Source organism: Stomoxys calcitrans, chromosome 2 (assembly GCF_963082655.1).
Source record: "Stomoxys calcitrans chromosome 2, idStoCalc2.1, whole genome shotgun sequence".
In the NCBI taxonomy this organism is placed as follows: Eukaryota; Metazoa; Arthropoda; class Insecta; order Diptera; family Muscidae; genus Stomoxys; species Stomoxys calcitrans.
This window is the reverse complement of record NC_081553.1, coordinates 114,059,711-114,074,950: the sequence shown is the minus strand read 5'-3', so window position 1 is coordinate 114,074,950 and position 15,240 is coordinate 114,059,711. Positions and strand designations below refer to the sequence as shown.

The 15,240-nt window shown below is 39.4% G+C and overlaps 1 protein-coding gene across 5 annotated transcripts in view; it reads left to right on the top strand.

The window, feature by feature from the left end:
- Positions 1-364: 364 nt before the first annotated feature.
- The window catches only part of LOC106092859 (protogenin), a 329,167-nt gene continuing 314,291 nt past the window's right edge, over positions 365-15,240 (top strand). For 2 of the 5 annotated variants that reach the window (XM_059363406.1, XM_059363403.1), the window contains exon 1: positions 365-826. The gene's annotated coding sequence lies outside the window, so the exon portion shown is untranslated. Of the gene's footprint in view, positions 1,026-15,240 lie in introns of all 5 variants that reach the window. The other 3 variants (XM_059363405.1, XM_059363402.1, XM_059363404.1) reach the window with 2 other exon arrangements.

Sequence of the window (15,240 nt, the reverse complement as noted above, 5' to 3'; positions counted from 1 at the left end):
AGACAAACGCGTCAATACCGGTCGGCCGGCCTTAAAGGCAGAGCGCAGAGCCGTGAGTGCGTGTTGCGGCAGAGTGCGTGTTGCGCAACATTGCACTACATTTTCCAATTTGTGCGGATTCATGTTGCTTGGAATGGGGCAATGGGATGGAGATAAAATTACTACTTTTTGTACTCATCCACTTTTGTTGCGGACGGCCATTCCTCCATTCCATCCAAATTCTTAGTGTCAAATCAGTGATGCCAACAGTCGAAAAGTCAAAAAGCACTAAAATGCTGCTTTTGCAATATTATTTATTGTGGTTTTACTGGCATTCAGGCATTTCATTCATTCGTTGACACACACTCGTTGACTAGGTTGTGAATGGTGCGTTAATAAAATGGAACGTCAATTCAATTCGGCATTTCGGCGGCGGCGGCAAGACTAAACAAAAAAAGTTATTATTACTATATTCTAAATTTGAAAATATTTTGTTGTCCAAAAAGGAAGTGTTTTCATAAAAGTGTCAATGAAAATATTTGCATTGCAATATTTATTATGTGCGTTTTGCAAAAAATCTGAAAATTAAAAAAGAATATGAAGTAAAAACACACAAACAAAAAGAAAAATAGAAAGAAAAAAAATTACATTAAAGTGAGATCAGTCAATTGAATTTGTTTGAAAAAAATATCAAAACCAAGAGAGTTGATAGTGAATAGGTTTTGAATGTAAACTAAACAAAAGGGAATTTCCTTACAAAGTGTAAATATGTGCATTTGAATAACAACAAATTGTCCATAAATTTCCTAAAACACCAAAAAATGTCATCTAAAAGTGTAGTTTTGTTGTGAGTAACGAATGTACCAAAAAAAAAAGAGGAAAAAAATAATGAATAAAACAGGGTGTGTGAAGGCGGCGCGGCAGTGAAGACTCAAAGTATGCTTGATTGGTGTGTGTACGTTCGAGTGTGTGAGCCTGTGTTTAAGTTAGACTGTCTGCGGTGCAAGGAAGGTGGCATTGCTCTGTAAGTGAGCGTGTTTGCGTGTGTGTGAGTATGCCTGTCAGTGTTGCCGGTTTTGTTTCGTGTTTCAGTGATCAGATTAGATTTTGGTCTGTTATAAGAGGACTTTTTTTCATTTTACTGAAACTGTCTCTGATTTAAATATAATTTTGTATTAGAATAAACAAATTGGTAAATATTTAGGCAAAATATAGAACAAACGGTAGGGATCAGCTAAGTATTCAAAAAACACGGCCGACATGTGCCCATTTGACATAAAGGAAATTTTCTCCAAGTAAATTTTTTTCCGAAAAACGTGGGACTTTGTTTATATAAAAGTACATGTTTTTTGGGATATATTCTTGCAAGAGTTTGTGACAAATATAAAGTATATGTACACTGACAATAACTTTCATTCTTGATAGGCCTATAAAAGCCACATTAATTATTCGATTTTTCTGAATTTTGGTACAGTGAGTCGTGTAAAGCTAGTCAACATCCTTCTTCAATTTGGCCCAGATCGGTCCAGATTTGGATATAGCTGCCATATATACCGATCTCTCGATTTAAGATTTGGGCCCATAAGAGGCGCATTTATTGTCCGATGTCGCCGAAACTTTGGACAGTGAGTTGTGTTAGGTCCCTCGACATCTTTCTGCAATATGGTACAGATCGGGCCAGATTTGAAAATAGCTGCCATATAGACTGATGTCTCGATTTAAGGTTTTGGGCCCACAAAAGGCGCATTTATTGACCGATGTCACCGAAAGTTGGGACAGTGACATTTAACAATTACTTGACCCTCGACATATTTCTGTAATTGGTCGCAGATCGGTCCAGATTTGAATATAGACCGATCTCTCGATTTAAGGTTTTGTGCCCATAAAAGACGCATTTATTATTCGATTTCGCAGACATTTGGGACAGTGAGTTGTGTTAAGCCAGTCGACATCCTTCTTCAATTTGGCCCAGATCGTTCCAGATTTAGATATAGCTGCCTCATATACCGATCTCTCGATTTAAGATTTGGAGCTATAAAACGCACATTTACTGTTCGATTTCGCCGAAATTTGGAACAGTGAGTTGTGTTGGGCCCTTCAACATTCTTCTTCAACTTGGCTCAGATCGGTTTTGGATATAGCTGCCATATAGAACGGTCTCTCAATATAGGTTTTGGACACATAAAACGCACATTTATTGTCCGATTTCGCCAAAATTTGGGGCAGTGAGTTGCGTTAGGTTCTTCGACAATGTTCTACAATATTGGCCAGTTCGGTCTAGATTTTGATATAGCTGCCATACAGACCGATCTCTCGATTTAAGGTTTTGGGCCAATTATTAGGACAGTGAGTTGTGTTCCTTCGTCAGCCCTCTTCAATTTGGCCCAGATCGGTTCAGATTTGGATATAGCTGTCGTATAAACCCATCTCTCGATTTAAAGTCCTGGCCTCATAAAAGGCACATCTTTAATCCGATTTCGCTGAAATTTGACACAGTGACTTATGTTAGGCTTTACGACATCCGTGTATATGGTTTAGATCGGTCTATATTTGAATAGGGCTACCAAAAAGACCAATATTTTGTTCTACAAAATTGAAGAATGACTTGCACTCAATAGACCACTGAATATCCGAGTTGAATTTGGTCCAAATCGAACCATATTTAGATAAAGCTGCTATGGGGGCATAAATTATGCATTTTTCACCGGATTATGACGAAAGATGGTTTACATATATAGCCGAGGTGGAGAGTATCCAAAGTTCGGCCCTGCCGTACTTAACGCCTTTTTACTTGTTTGTATTTGTTTCGATATTAAGAGACACAATTATATTAGTAGCGTTACATTTTCTAACAACTTCATTGTTGTTTTGTATTATGATCTGCTGTATTCGTTATACTAAAAAAAAACAAAAAAATATTTATGGGAGTTGTTGTTTTCGCACATTTAAATATCAACTTTGTGATGGACATTTCTGATGGCTATTTCTTTATCGCGTAAATGTTACAAGATAATGTATATGCTTTAGAAATTCTTGTTGTGTTTTCTTGAACCTGGCAGCTATTTGTGTGTTGCTCTAATGATTTTTGACATTGGACATACCAGCATTTTTGTACCAAACCTTCAGAAATGGTCACTTTCCGAGTTTACCATGCACACTCGATCGGCTGCTTAATATGCTGACTTCTCTTTGCTAAGTCCAAACAAAGAAGCAAATATGTTATGTGTAAGAACGTGTCTATGCCAGGGACAAACACACAATTGCAATTATTTGCAAGCCCATGGGCCTGCTTGGGATTATTTTCTTATGTACGTACAATGTAAGAAAGACACAAAAGAATAATTGGTACACGAATAAACCTTTGCACTTTTGCTTCGATAGCCGCAGGTCTTGCTTCTGCTACGGTGAAGGTCTTTTTACCGTAGCAGAAGCATCTAAAGGGGTTATGTTCAATAATACTACGTTTATGGCTAACGTTCGATATGTTGAAGCGAAACGTCACACGATTAAAATAAAAGAAAAACTTCGTAGTAAAAGAATTTTGTGTTTCGTAGAAATTTCCCAGGCGTTTATACTCCCAAATGCAACCCTCAAAAAGGTTACTTAGAAGTAGAGTTTTCCTTGAGTAAACGATTTTGGTAATCATTGCAAGCCAATTAGGGATCTTGTCTTTTAATTTAAGTCGTTTTATTTAACAGACACAAACTTTCACTTCTTAATTCCAATTCGCCCCCAGTTCCTTTTTTCGAAAAGTCCTATTCCTATACAGGCTTCAAACATGAGGATATTAAGCTGAAATTAAGCACAGTTTGTTCGACCCGAAGCCTTTCGTGTCGACATAATCCGAGTTAAGGGCTTGGGCGACGTGATGTGCATGTAGCCCTGTGGAACAGCGAAACGGTCAATAGGACGTCGTAAATCCTATGGGAAATTCCAGATCGTGAGAAGACAAGGCTATTACTGAAAGGAAGTAAGAAGGATATCAGTATAGCTTTCGGTATTATAACGGGATGCATAGGACTACGAGCTCACTTATGTAAAATCGGTGCTGCGGGAAGATGATGAGACGTTGGAGCATTTCCTATGTTATTGCCCCGCTTTCGCGTCTAACAGATACCTATACTTAGGTGGGGACACAATACCAGACATGAACCAACTTAGGGTAGTGGTATTGAAAACAATTAAGGATTTTGTAAGTAGCACGGAATTTCTAACTAAAAATTTTCTTTTTAGAGGTTACTTTATAGTTTTTAGAGCGCACAACAAGCCGATTACTGGCCTAGGTGTATGACCATAGTGGCATGGGGCGGATTAATATCTGCAACCTCTTTTCAACCTAACCTAACCTAAGCACAGGTTATTTTTGTTTTGTGCATGCGTAGGTTAAGTTCGTAAATGCGCTACATTGGACTACTTTATGATCTTCGCATTTATTATCCGATTTCGCTGAAATTTGGAAAAGTGGGATTTGTCAGAGCCCTCGTCAACTGTGCCTCATTTCATCGGGCCATATTTGGACATATAAAGCAGCTGGGGTGATCAGTTCGGTTTTTAAAAATCGGTTTTTCGGATTTTTAGTTTGAAATTACTAATCGGTTTATGGAAAATTGTCATTTGTAGATAAAACTGTTTCTTGCCAAAAATAATCGGTTTCTTACTAATGGTTCTTTTCTAACCATATTTTGTTATAATTAAAACCTTTAATTTTATTGACATTTTGTAATTTGAAAATATGTCCTTAGAGTTAGGACTTTAGAGCAAATTTTCTCGAAAAAATGTATCAAAATACTGTCTTTAGGGAAAATTAGCGGCAACGAACATCCCTCCCCCCACAAAAAAAAAATCCTGGGCTAGGAAAATGTTGTTGGGCTCAAATTAAGGAGCGTCTTGAAAAAATAAACAATTTTGGAAAATCGTACCGGAAGTGTAAGCAATAGTACGTTTAGTTCCGCAATTGGTACAAATAGGTACGTTTTGGAACTTGAGTACACCATGGCAACCTAAATTGGTTGATTATAAGAGTTTTTGGAAATTTGTACATTTAGGTACTAAAAAAGTACAAACAAGTAAAATCGTGCTAAGTTCGGCCTGGCCGAATCTTATATAACCTCCACCATGGATTGGATTTGTCGGTTTTTTTTCCCGTCATCTCTTCTTAGGCCTAAAAAGGATAAAAGAAAAGATTTGCTCTGCTATTAGAGCAATATAAAGATATGATCCGGTTCGGACCACAATTAAATGATATGTTGGAGACCTGTGTAAAATGTCAGCCAATTCGAATAATAATTGCGCCCTTTGGACGCTTAAAAAGAAAAAAAATTAGTATACCCCCCATCCTATGGTGGAGGGTATAAAAATAGAGAGATCGACTTATATGGGAGCTGTATGAGGCTATAGACCGATTCAGACCATAATAAACACGTATGTTGATAGTCCTGAGATAATCCGTTGTACAAAGTTTCAGGCAAATCGGATAATAATTAAGACCTCTAGAGGCTCAAGAAGTCAATATCCCAGATCGGTTTATATGGCAACTATATCAGGTTATGAACCTATTGAGCCTCATTTGGCACAGTTGTTGAAAGTCATAATAAAATACGTTATGCAAAATTTCAGCCAAATCGGATAAGAATTGCGCCCTGTAAAGGCTCAAGAAGTCAATACCCAAGATCGGTTTATATGGCAGCTATATCAGCTTATGGACCGATTTGAACCAAACGTGGCACATTTGTTGGATATCATAACAAAATACTTCGTGCAAAATTTCATTCAAATCGGATAAGAAGTCAAGAAGAAGCTCTAGAAGTCAACCTCCCAGATCGGTTTATATGGCAGCTTTATCAGGTTATTGACCGATTTGAACCTAATTTAGCACAGTTGTTGGATATCATAACATAACACGTCGTGCAAAATTACATTCAAATCGTATAAGAATTGCGCCCTCTAGTGGCTCAAGAAGTCAAGACCCAAGATCGGTTTATATGGCAGCTATATCAAAACATGGACCGACATGGCCCATTTACAATCCCAACCGACCTACACTAATCAGAAGTATTTTTGCAAAATTTCAAGTGGCTAGCTTTACTCCTTCGAAAGTAAGCGTGCTTTCGACAGACAGACGGACGGAGGGACGGACGAACAGACGGACGGACGGACGGACAGACGGACGGACGGACATGGCTAGAGCGACATAAAATGTCACGACGATCAACAATGTATATACTTATGGGGTCTCAGGCGCATTTTTCGAGTAGTTACAAACAGAATGACGAAATTAGTATACTCCCATCCTATGGTGGAGGGTATAAAAATGTACGAAATGGGTGAACTTTATACAGGGCGGATGGATAGAGCTAGAATTTTGAAATTGGACTTAAAAGACATCTGTTGTAAAATAATGAGGGTGATAAGAAAAAAATGGAAAAATAGTACTGGTAATGGGAGAAAACGTACATTAAGTATTGGTACTTTCTTTATATATGATGGGAATCTAATCTTGAAAGAATATATTGGGCAACTAGAAGATACTTTTTTTACCCACCCCACCGAAGGATGGGTAAAAATCTAAGACGATCTAGCGATGTCCGTCCGTTTGTCCGTCTGTCTGTTGAAATCACACTACAGTCTTTAAAAATACAAATATTGAGCTTAAATTTTGCACAGATTCTTTTTTTGTCCATAAGCAGGTTAAGTTCGAAGATGGGATATTTCGGACTATATCTTGATATAGCCCCCATATAGACCGATCCGCCGATTTAGGGTCTTAGGCCCATTAAAGCCACATTTATTATCCGATTTTGCTGAAATTTGGGACAGTGAGTAGTGTTAGACCCTTCGACATTCTTCTTAAATTTGGCCCAAATCGGTCCAGATTTAGATATAGCTGCCATATAGACCGATCCGCCGATTTAGGGTCTTTGGCCCATAAAAGCCAAATTTATTGTCCGATTTTGCTGATATTTGGTACAGTGAGTTGTGTTAGGTTCTTCGACATCCTTCTTCAATTTGGCCCAGATAGGCCCAAATTTGGATATAGCTGCCATATAGACCGATCTCTCGATTTAAGGTTTTGGGCCCATAAAACGCGCATTTATTATCCGATTTTGCCAAAAATTTAGGACAGTGAGTAACGTTAGTCTGTTCGACATCCTTCTTCAATTTGGCTCAGATCGGTCCAGATTTGGATATAGCTGCCATATAGACCATTTAAGGTTTTGGGCCTATAAAAGGCGCATGTATTGTCCGATGTCGCCGAAATTTGGGACAGTGAGTAAAGTTAAGCCCCTTGACATACTTCTGCAATATGGCACAGATTGGCTCAGATTTGGATATAGCTGCCATATAGACCGATCTCTCGGTTTTAGATTTTGGGGCCATAAAAGGCGCATTTATTGTCCGATTTTGCCGACAGTGAGTTGTGTTAGGCTCTTCGAAATTTTTCTGAAACTTGGCCCAAATTGGTCCAGATTTGGATATAGCTGCCTTTAGCTATATCTACTACTTGAAAGACCAATATTTTGTTATACACAATTGAACAATGACTTGTACTTATTTGCATTTGGTCCCAATCGGAACATATATCGATATAGCTGCTATGGGGCATAAGGTATGCATTTTAACCGGATTTTGACGAAAGGTGGTTTACATATATACCTGAGGTGGTGGGTATCTAAAGTTGAGCCTTAATACCTTTTTATACCCACCACCATAGGATGTGGGTTCCGTTTGTAACTCCTCGAAATATTGATCTAGGACTCCATAAAGTATATATTCTTGATCGTCTCGATATTCTGCGTCGATCTAGCCATCCGTTTGTCGAAATCATAATAGCGGTCGAACGCGTAAAGCTGGCCGCTTGAAATTTTGCACAGATATTGGTTTAGTATTGGATATAGCGCCCAGATAAACCGATCTCTCGATTTGACTTCGTAAAGTCGCAATTTTTGTCCGATTTGGCTCCCAACAACTGTGCCATGTACGGTCTAAATCGGTCAAGAACCTGATATAGCTCCCATATGAACCGATTTCCCGATTTGACTTCTTGAGCCCATGGAAACCTCAATTTTTGTCCGATTTTGCTGCAATTTTGCGCATAGTGTTCTGTTATGACAACTGTATCAAGTCCGGACTAAATCGGTCAAGATCCCGATGTAGCTCCCATATAAACCGATCTCCCGATCAGACTTCTTGAGCCCATGGAAACCTCAATTTTCATCCGATTTGGCTGAAATTTTGCACGTAGTGCTCTGTTATGACTTCCAACAACTGTGAAAAGTACGGTTCAAATCGGTCAAGAACATGATATAGCTGCCATATAAACCGATCTCCCGATTTGACTTCTTGAGCCCCTGCAATCCGCAATTTTTGTCTGATTTGGCTGAAATTTTGCACATAGTGTTCTGTTATGACTCTTCACAACTGTGCCAAGTTCGTTTTAAATCGGTCAAGAACATGTTTTAGCTCCCATATAAACCGATATCCCGATTTTTCTTCTTGAGCCCTTACTAGCCGTCCTTTATATCCGATTTGGCTGAACTTTGCATATAGTGTTCTGTTTTAATTCTCAACAAATTTATCAAGTATGATCCAAATCGGTCTATAACTAGATAAATCTCTCATATTTTAGCAGAATCCATGGTGGTGGGTTCCCAAGTTTCGGCCCGGCCGATCTTAGCACGGTTCTTGGATGATAACAGTTTCTCTAAGCTAAAAAAAGCGGATTTGGATAAGTTTCGTCACACATTTTATCCCGCTGTCCCTTATTGGCTTGAACGGAAGGTGATGGAAAATTTGAAGAACTTTTATATGATGGTAAAGTGGAGCACGAACGCCCTTAACGACTTTGTTAAGTCAGCATGATCTTGAACCAAACCAAGGGGCGCACAACGGCTGTCATATTGGTCGAGAAAACTAGCTGGTCTAAGGAAGGGTTGCAGAACACATTCTCAAATGTCTTGAGAAGACATTATCAAGAAGGCCACAAATAATCCACATGGCTGAGACATTTATAAGCCTTAACCGAAAGAGACTCAGAACAAATCCGGGATGGAATTATCCATGTCCTTGGAAAATACATTCAAAGCCTTTAGGTTTTGATTAATACGTCTAAGAAGGAAGTTTTTCTTTTCAACAGGAGATGCAAGGTATCCACGGCGCAGTTTTCCTTTGGAGGGAGAGAAAGTTACATTTACTGAATGTGCAAAAAGCAGGGTGTTTTTTTTCTGCACAGGAAATAATGCCTCTTTGACCACTGTCGTGAGGCTAAGGGAGCTTTCTCTCTGGTCAAGCAGGGGCTACTAACCTAAATACTTTACCCTATAACCCAGACAGTGTGCATATTTAGACCCACCACCATAGAATGGGGATATACTATTCTAGTCATTAGGTTGGTAACACCTCGAAATATTGATCTGCGACCCCATAAAGTATCAATATTCTGGATTGTGGCGACGTTTTGGCTCCATCTAGCAATGACCGTCTGTCGAAATCACGATAGCGGTTGAACGCGTAAAGCTAGCCACTTGAAATTTTGCACAGATACTACTTATTGATGTAGGTCATTGGGGATTGCGAATGGGCCATATCGGTTCATATTTGGATATAGCCCCCAAATAAAGCGATGCCCGGATTTGACTTCTTGAGCCCTAAGAGGGCCTAATTTTCATCCGATTTGGCTGAAATTTGGAACAAAAACTTGAATTATGACTTTGAACATCCATGTCAAGTTTATTGAATCGGTCTATAAACAGATATAGCTCCCATATAAACCGTTACCCGAATATGAGCCCTAAGAAGGCCTAGTTTTCACCTGATTTGGCTGAAATTTATAACAAAGACTTGTGTTATGACTTTAAACATCCATGCCAAGTATGATCCGAAACGGTCTATAAACAGATATAGCCCCCATTTAATCCGATCCCCGAATTTGACTTCTTGAGCCCTAAGAAGCCTCAATTTTCATCCCATGTGGTTGAAATTTGTAAGAAAGACGTGAGTTATGACATCCATGTCAAGTATTATCCGAATGGGTCTATAAACATATATAGCCCCCATATAAACTGATCCCCGGATTTGACTTCTTCAGCCCTTAGAAGCCTAAATTTTTACCTGATTTGATCCAAAACCCTTTCTTATGACTTACAACATCAGTGCCAAGTTTTATCCAAATCGGTCAATATGGTGATATATGCCCCTTAAGTACCGATATCCCGATACGACTTTTTGAGACCATTGAAGCCTCACTCAATACCCGATTTGATTGCTTCAAAGTAATTCAAATACAGTTAATAAGGGTACACTTTTAGCGAAATCCATGGTGGTGGATACTCAAGATTCGACCCGGCCGAATAAAGCACGATTTTACCAACCAACCAACTGTCCAAATTTCGTATGATCATCTTTGTCCATAGGGATATGGTGTACACTTTTTCAAAAAAAAGTTGCTTTTGCCTATAGAAAATTAGTTCATAATCTCACATGTAGGGGGCCTTTGTTGGTTTTTGTCTCGACTAGTTATAGTTGAATTTATCACCACATACATCCAGTTCCTTGGTAATAGAAGATTCACTTATATATGGATGGTTCCAAAATGGACGAAAATGTGAACTCTGTGTGGGTGTACTATGCTGTACTAAGAGGGATCATGTTGAGAATGTCATTCGGTCACTTTAGCCTGTAGGCATAAAAGTCTTCTCAGAAAAACTAGCAGTCATTAAATCGCTTTAAAGTCAAGTGCGTTTTTTGAAGCCCTTGATTGTCGCAGATCTCTTATTGAGATGACTGGAATGGTAAAAATTCACCTGTTCAGCCATTAAATCTTCTTGATTGTCGCAGATCTCTTATCGAGATGATTGGAATGGTGACAATGCACCTGTTCTGGGTGCAGCATCACAGAGAATTTGTAGAAGAGATGAGCTCTCAAAACTAGGAAAAAATTCTCGCATTTTAAGGTGATCTGAAATATGTGGGCATGTTTCTTTTGATACGTAAGCTTATTCTTCGAGCTAAGGTCCAAAGGGCCACACATGCAGATATTCACAATTTGGCGTCTTTGAACGATCCAAGAAAATCTTGGGCGAACTATAATTTGATGTGGAATATTGCTTCGCCGTTGTTAGCTGGAACAGAACTGTCCATCACGATTGGGTCGGGTATAAAAACTAAAAAACTCTACAAGCAGAAATAATTCCTCTTTACTTTCTCACTCCTTTTGCGACTTGCCTGAATTGGCGGATGTTGGGCTTCGTGAATTGATCGGGCTGCTTCAACACTAGGAAGTAGAAGGCAGCATCATTTTCTTGTGTCTGTGATACTTCTATGGAGTTGAATGCCGAAGCAAGTATAATTGCAAACTGCTAGGATAAGCTATGCTAAAGGCTGATTTTTTTGAGGTTAGGATTTTCATGCATTAGTATTGGACAGATCACGTGGGATTTCAGACATGGTGTCAAAGAGAAAGATGCTCAGTATGCTTTGACATTTCATCATGAATAGACTTACTACCAAAAATCAGTGTTCGGTTCGAAATGTGTTCATTCACCGTAACGTTGCGTCCAACAGCATCTTTGAAAAAATACGGTCCAATGATTCCACCAGCGTACAAACCACACCAAACAGTGCATTTTTCGGGATGCATGGGCAGTTCTTGAACGGCTTCTGGTTGCTCTTCACTCCAAATGCGGCAATTTTGCTTATTTACGTATCCATTCAACCAGAAATGAGCCTCATCGCTGAACAAAATTTGTCAAAATTTGAACACATTTCGAACCGAACACTGATTTTGGTAATAAAATTCAATGATTTGCAAGCGTTGCTCGTTAGTAAGTCTATTCATGATGAAATGTCAAAGCATACTGAGCATCTTTCTCTTTGACACCATGTCTGAAATCCCACGTGATCTGTCAAATACTAATGCATGAAAATCCTAACCTCAAAAAAATCACCCTTTATATAAAATAAATGAAAGCTAAACTGGGTAATCGTTTCACAAGAAACTTGAAGATAAAATACAATTTATCACATTGTAGAAAATTTAGAGCCTTTATACATATATCTCCAAATTTCCGTGAAATCGGGTAATAATGCCCCTTTGGTGCCTTCAAAAATTCAAATCGGTTTTTATGTGAGGAATCGAGGGGGTGTCGCGAGGTTTTGCATGGTCACATATGACATCGAACAATCCTGACGAAGTTGACTTTTGCGCAAGAAACCGGCTCCTTATTGGATTTGTGCCTCCAATAAAGAGCCGGTTTCTTGCGCAAAAGTCAACTTCGTCAGGATTGTTCCTTCTTAAAAAAATACACAAATATACTTCGGAATCACCAGAAGGAAACACCTGTAATCAAATCGACCACGTACTTATCAGAAAACTCTTCCTCGGTTTGCTGTTGTACATGAAAACTAGACGTGGAGCCGGCATCGATAGTGACCACATGCTCTTAGTGGCCACTCTATGTATACGCCCAGCAGTTGCGAAATGGACTCAAACAAAAAGCAAAAAGTTCAACCTCATTCACTTAACCGCGAGCGAATACAAGACATCATTAGCCGAGAAGCTATAAAATACTACCCAGACATGGGCCGACATAACAGCAGCATGTACGGTGACGACCATCTATACCATAGGCATTGCTAGACGATCCCATAAAACCAAAACTATAGAGGAAATAAGACACCAGAAACTTTTAAGCAACGCTCTGCTACGAGCAAAATCAAGTGTTACAAAAATAGCAGCCAGGACTAAATATCATGCCTCCGCCTAGTTGATCAAACGCCTACTTTGCAGACATAAGCGAATATATTTTAAGATGCTGGCAGAGCAAGCCGAAAATTCAGTTAATATTGGAAACATACGTGGTGCTTGCAAGTCAATAAAACAAATGAGCGGCAACAATATAAGGCCAACGGCAATTGTAAAATATGTGGACGGATCGGAATTAACAACGCCCGAACAGCAAGGAGGCCACCGTAGCACAAAGGTTAGCATGTCCGCCTATGACGCTGAACGCCTGGGTTCGAATCCTGGCGAGATCATCAGAAAAAATTTTCCAGCGGTGCTTTTCCCCTCCTAATGGTGGCAACATTTGTGAGGTACTATGCCATGTAAAACTTCTCTCCAAAGAGTTGTCACACCGCGGCATGCCGTTCGGACTCGGCTATAAAAAGGAGGCCCCTGATCATTGAGCTTAAACTTGAATCGGACTGTCCTCATTAATATGTGAGAAGATTGGCCCTGTTCCTTAGTAGAATGTTCATGGGCAAACATTTGCATTTGAACAGCAATTAGAGCGATGGCAGGGACGTAAGTTTATACCCCAGTGCGCCGAAACCTATGCAGGGATATACTTACAGCCCCACCAACACGTACGTCCTGACAACGTACCTGCCAAACATTTGCGGTATGGAGCACACCCCATTGCTCAATCAATCATCAGAGAGACCTGAACAAATGTTATTTTCTCAGAATGGAAGAAGGCAATCATGGTCACGATCACAAAGAAGGGTGACCTTGCTAAACGCAATAAATAAGGTAATGGCAATCTTACTGCTTCAGCGTATTTCGCTTGTATTTGACAGCATTTTGCGAAAGGAACGTGTTTCCGTTTAGGACGTTCTTGTGCCGCAGGTGCCTGCGAACGTATCAGCAAGACTAGAAGTACCTTTCTTAAACCCAATAAAGTTTGTAGATGCTGTGACATCTTATATGATACAAAAGTCAGAATCTTCAACAGTTGTGTAAAACGTACTGTAAAACTTGGAGCTTGACACCAGCGACTTCCCGCAAAATCCAAGTTCCAATAAATCGCTGCCTACGACAAATACTTTGAATTTTCGTTCAAAACCATACTTCAATTTAAGAACAAACATTACACCTGTAGATGGAGAAATTCGGAAGAGAAAATGGACTTAGTTTAGTCAAATCCTATGCCGACCGCGCCATGACATAGCGAGAAATGTCTTAGACTGGAACCGGAAGGACAGCGAAGGAGGAACACATGAATCCGCTGCATGAAAAGACAGTTGAAATCAACCCATATATCGTGAAATCAAGCCAAGGCTTTGGCCAACAATAGAGTTGGTTGGAGAGAGCTTGTTGATGCCCTATACTCACACTGAACCTTGGAATAATTGGGTGCAACCGAATATTTCGCTAGAGCTGAGTACTGAGCTTAGAAAGGATAGCACTAATTGTTATCAGATAAGTTTTACCGCTGTCTTTAATGGAACGTCGGTGGGCAAATCTGCACAAAATAAATGGAGTATATTCTTCTAAAGTAGAGGATATGCAAAGTGGGTATTTGAATGAAAAATTTTACTCGGAAAAATCTTTCGCCTGTGGCAACTCTAATGCTATGTCTGCTTGCTAGCGCGAGTGAGTGTGTTTGTGAAAACATTTATATTGAAATTGCGTCGGAATCAAAGTAAAGCTTTGGCCATAGCGGCAGCAAGTTACGACGAGACCAACAAAAACCCAAATGAAAAGGAGAAAAAAAACACCGTACATCACAGTTATGTACAAATATATGCACATACAAACACATAGGCATACATTTGCATTTATTCCCATGTTTTTGTTTGTAAGCTTTATGCGTCGTGCATGCGTGTGTGTGTGTTTAAATACCAGACAGACGACAGTATGAAAAGCCGGCTACATCATAATGAATGATAAACGAGAATAACAAGAGCGTGTGTGCAAAACACACACTCACACACACACAGGCATACAACTCACGGTCATACCCAAATCTACCGACTCACAAGATGGAACGCCACAACAAAACGCATAAAATAACAACAAAGCAAAACAAAACAAAAATAACCGTAAATACTCCGAACTACGACAATGAGAAAAGGATCGATAAAATACAAACTTCAATAACTGCGAATAGAACAAAGACAAAGGCAACTGCGGCGGCGGTGGCGGCAAAAGCAGAGGCAGCAGACGACAGGGTAAAAGAAAATAAAAAACAACAACAAACAAAGAGAGAAAAAACGAACGGCAAGGCCCAAACACACAACGCAAAACAAAAGCCCAAAGTTCTGTTTTCCCCTGCCGCCAAAAACACAAAAACAAAGAAAAAATAAAAAACAACAACAACACCGCTAAACAATAATGCCCGTCAGATACAGAGGCAAAATGGACGAATTGGGCATCCCGAATAAACAAAAAAATATAAATAAATAAAAGAAAAAACATTTTTCATTTCGCTCGCAAAATTTCGGGGATGACATAATTGTCCAAAATTCCTTTATCCCGGCATA